The sequence below is a fragment of the Schistocerca americana genome, unplaced genomic scaffold (assembly GCF_021461395.2).
Source record: "Schistocerca americana isolate TAMUIC-IGC-003095 unplaced genomic scaffold, iqSchAmer2.1 HiC_scaffold_177, whole genome shotgun sequence".
Classification (NCBI taxonomy): Eukaryota; Metazoa; Arthropoda; class Insecta; order Orthoptera; family Acrididae; genus Schistocerca; species Schistocerca americana.
The window spans coordinates 137,501-142,500 of NW_025725864.1; the positions used below are offsets into that span (position 1 = coordinate 137,501).

General features: G+C 51.5%; 1 non-coding gene across 1 annotated transcript in view; it reads left to right on the forward strand.

Annotated features, from left to right (window-relative positions):
- Positions 1-4,421: 4,421 nt before the first annotated feature.
- The window catches only part of LOC124571653, a 1,910-nt gene continuing 1,331 nt past the window's right edge, over positions 4,422-5,000 (forward strand). The window contains exon 1 of the ribosomal RNA XR_006971969.1: positions 4,422-5,000. This exon is cut by the window's right edge and continues 1,331 nt beyond it. This is a non-coding gene — a ribosomal RNA (small subunit ribosomal RNA).

The following is a 5,000-nucleotide window of genomic DNA, read 5'->3' on the forward strand; positions in this document are numbered from 1 at the left end:
GCTCGCCGTGTCACTAATGTACAGAGATACAACAGTTTCGACTGGAACCGGATTAAACGTATACACGGCGCTGATTAGTAATAGATAGAGCCATCAGAATACAGATAATGTATACAACTGTCCGTATACATGCTGAAAGACTCTGCTCACAATCACAACCACACGTCAGCCACACACCCTTATCACGCACTACTCTCTGCCTGTAACACGCACACAGACAATATGTAAGCACCAGCATGGAACAACACCCAGTGCATCCTCTCCGCCACATTAGACAATCCACACTGTCATAACCAGACTGGGAGGTCCACTCAGAAAACAGAATATCCCACCCACCCGACAACCACCATTGCTCAGCCAAGCCACCAACACCCACACATGTCCTACACAGGGGTGCACCCAACATCACAATACTGCCTCCTCTCACAGCACACAAACAATGGCAGGAATGAAAGACACAGGTCTGCCACAAGCATGGAATGAGAGCGCCGCCTGTCATGAGCCAAAGGTGCATCCTGACGTGGCAAATCAGATGATGCCGCAGGCATCCACTTACTATAATCACAATCAACAAACCGGCCGCCCCGCCCCGCCCCCCATTAAACCTTTCCTTACAACAATGTGTACCTTAACCTAACCTATATCGTACCGTAACCTAACCTATATCGTACCGTAACCTAACCTATGTCGTACCGTAACCTAACCTATGTCGTACCGTAACCTAACCTATGTCGTACCGTAACCTAACCTATGTCGTACCGTAACCTAACCTATGTCGTACCGTAACCTAACCTATGTCGTACCGTAACCTAACCTATGTCGTACCGTAACCTAACCTATGTCGTACCGTAACCTAACCTATGTCGTACCGTAACCTAACCTATGTCGTACCTTAACCTAACCTATGTCGTACCTTAACCTAACCTATGTCGTACCTTAACCTAACCTATGTCGTACCTTAACCTAACCTATGTCGTACCTTAACCTAACCTATGTCGTACCTTAACCTAACCTATGTCGTACCTTAACCTAACCTATGTCGTACCTTAACCTAACCTATGTCGTACCTTAACCTAACCTATGTCGTACCTTAACCTAACCTATGTCGTACCTTAACCTAACCTATGTCGTACCTTAACCTAACCTATGTCGTACCTTAACCTAACCTATGTCGTACCTTAACCTAACCTATGTCGTACCTTAACCTAACCTATGTCGTACCTTAACCTAACCTATGTCGTACCTTAACCTAACCTATGTCGTACCTTAACCTAACCTATGTCGTACCTTAACCTAACCTATGTCGTACCTTAACCTAACCTATGTCGTACCTTAACCTAACCTATGTCGTACCTTAACCTAACCTATGTCGTACCTTAACCTAACCTATGTCGTACCTTAACCTAACCTATGTCGTACCTTAACCTAACCTATGTCGTACCTTAACCTAACCTATGTCGTACCTTAACCTAACCTATGTCGTACCTTAACCTAACCTATGTCGTACCTTAACCTAACCTATGTCGTACCTTAACCTAACCTATGTCGTACCTTAACCTAACCTATGTCGTACCTTAACCTAACCTATGTCGTACCTTAACCTAACCTGTATTGCGCCTTAACCTAACCTGTATTGCGCCTTAACGTAACCTGTATTGCGCCTTAACGTAACCTGTATTGCGCCTTAACGTAACCTGTATTGCGCCTTAACGTAACCTGTATTGCGCCTTAACGTAACCTGTATTGCGCCTTAACGTAACCTGTATTGCGCCTTAACGTAACCTGTATTGCGCCTTAACGTAACCTGTATTGCGCCTTAACGTAACCTGTATTGCGCCTTAACGTAACCTGTATTGCGCCTTAACGTAACCTGTATTGCGCCTTAACGTAACCTGTATTGCGCCTTAACGTAACCTGTATTGCGCCTTAACGTAACCTGTATTGCACCTTAACGTAACCTGTATTGCGCCTTAACGTAACCTGTATTGCGCCTTAACGTAACCTGTATTGCGCCTTAACGTAACCTGTATTGCGCCTTAACGTAACCTGTATTGCGCCTTAACGTAACCTGTATTGCGCCTTAACGTAACCTGCATTGCGCCTTAACGTAACCTGCATTGCGCCTTAACGTAACCTGTATTGCGCCTTAACGTAACCTGTATTGCGCCTTAACGTAACCTGTATTGCGCCTTAACGTAACCTGTATTGCGCCTTAACGTAACCTGTATTGCGCCTTAACGTAACCTGTATTGCGCCTTAACGTAACCTGTATTGCGCCTTAACGTAACCTGTATTGCGCCTTAACGTAACCGATATTGCGCCTTAACGTAACCTATATTGCGCCGTAACGTAACCTATATTGCGCCGTAACGTAACCCACATTGCCCCTTAACGTAACCCACATTGCCCCTTAACGTAACCCACATTGCCCCTTAACGTAACCCAACACACGTTGGGCCTTAACCCAACACACGTTGGGCCTTAACCCAACACACGTTGGGCCTTAACCCAACACACGTTGGGCCTTAACCCAACACACGTTGGGCCTTAACCCAACACACGTTGGGCCTTAACCCAACACACGTTGGGCCTTAACCCAACACACGTTGGGCCTTAACCCAACACACGTTGGGCCTTAACCCAACACACGTTGGGCCTTAACCCAACACACGTTGGGCCTTAACCCAACACACGTTGGGCCTTAACCTGCTCTGTAATTGTCATACGACGCGTTAAATTAGTGTAGTGTTGCCTAACTGCAACCCCCGCAATATAGTTTGCTACTCGCACTGCCCGGTCCCCAGTGTATCGCTTCATGTTAAACACCTTGCAGCTATACACTGTAATGTGGATGGCAGCAGGACGTACATGCTCAATGCCCTTTGCAGTTGTTCATTGGCATTTGCAGTTGTTCATTGGCATTCGCATGTGCGAAGCACTTAGCCTACGCTGTGGTACGGCCTGTGTCAACTGTCCGCTGATGTTGTACGTCCAAATCACACACTGTACTGCACATTGGTCCTCATGTACTGAATGATACATCGTGGTACATGTGACCGTACAACGACTGCGCCAACAACGGCGAACCATGCGGTCCAAATGTTGTGCACTCAGCTACGTGTCGTCTCCCTATAAGAGCTGGATTGCAGTGTGGTATGCCCTGGATGGCGATCAGCATGAGCCGTCTGTTGATGTAGTGGCGCGTGTTGTCAGACGTAGTCGTCTCTTCTCACACACCGTGATAGCATGGTGCACTGCGTTCCACATCTGCGACATGCGACAGAGGCCGGTTGACAGTCGTTCGCGCAATGGACATCGCATACGTACGGGGGCCACCTTCCACGTGTTCGCGAAGCGTGCACATGTTGTTGCGTGTATGTGGGCAGACATAGTGTGTCGTGACACCTGACACAGGCATGCAACAATCGTTGAATTTGCAAATGGCGATGGACGCCTACGTTTGCTGGTGACGTTATGCAAATGAACAACTGGTAAACCGTTGTGGTGCGGTTGTTCTCGCTAGAGGTGAATCAGTGATGGCGACGATCGGTTGAGCTACCAACCGGTTGTTCCAGCGATACCCACCATGCCCACGAACGTGAATGGCATCTGGGTGTGAAGCGATACGCGGCGGTGGCTGGGTGGGACCGTCCCCGGCCGGTGAGGGGGGGCCTCCCGGCGTGCTGGCCGCGCGGTGCGTGGGCGCACGCGCTACAGCCGGCTGGTGGGGGCGGCCAGTGGCAGGCGCGCCGGCCGACGGAGGCGGCAGGCGGCGCAGCTGCGCGCCGGCGCACCCTGCACGCGGCGCCGTGCGGCCAAAGTAGGTCCTCGCGGGCCCGGTGCGAAGCGCGGTGGACATCTGCAGTGTGCTGGTCCGATTGAGGACTGTGTGCGCTGAGGATGCGCCGCCGCCCGGCGCTCGGCGCCGCGACGCCGTCTGCTGCTCGGTCGCCTCTGCGGTTCTCGCAGGTGGTTTGTATCGCAGCTGTGCGGACGTGTTGGCGCGTGCGCTGTGCTGGGAGAGTTCGCTTCGGCACCCAAGTGGGGCTTTTGTCCTTCTGTGGCGCTGGCGTTGGAGCTGCCGGTCACCGTAGGTGGCGCGTGTTGTCTCCCGCCGGCAATGCCACGACAGCACGCTCCCGGGCCTCTGTCGGCAGCGGCAAGCTCAGTTGGGAGCACGGGTGGTCGCACCTAAAGCGTCTACTCGCCAAACTCCGGGCGATTGCGCCTCTCTCGAACCCGACCAAGTACTTAGGACGGCGCTGCGCGCCGCCGGGACCTGAGAGGGTTTCGAGGTGTATTGTGCAGGGGAGCTCAGCCTCCTCCTGTTTGCAGAATAATTGAGCGGACGCTTGCGTGTTCGCGCGGGCCCCCGGGACACACTCCCGGGCGGCCGGCTGCTCAGCTCTAGTTGACGCAGCTCCCTGGTTGATCCTGCCAGTAGTCATATGCTTGTCTCAAAGATTAAGCCATGCATGTCTCAGTACAAGCCGCATTAAGGTGAAACTGCGAATGGCTCATTAAATCAGTTATGGTTCCTTAGATCGTACCCACGTTACTTGGATAACTGTGGTAATTCTAGAGCTGATACATGCAAACAGAGTCCCGACCAGAGATGGAAGGGACGCTTTTATTAGATCAAAACCAATCGGTCGGCTCGTCCGGTCCGTTTGCCTTGGTGACTCTGAATAACTTTGGGCTGATCGCACGGTCCTCGTACCGGCGACGCATCTTTCAAATGTCTGCCTTATCAACTGTCGATGGTAGGTTCTGCGCCTACCATGGTTGTAACGGGTAACGGGGAATCAGGGTTCGATTCCGGAGAGGGAGCCTGAGAAACGGCTACCACATCCAAGGAAGGCAGCAGGCGCGCAAATTACCCACTCCCGGCACGGGGAGGTAGTGACGAAAAATAACGATACGGGACTCATCCGAGGCCCCGTAATCGGAATGAGTACACTTTAAATCCTTTAACGAGTATCTATTGGAGGGCAAGTCTG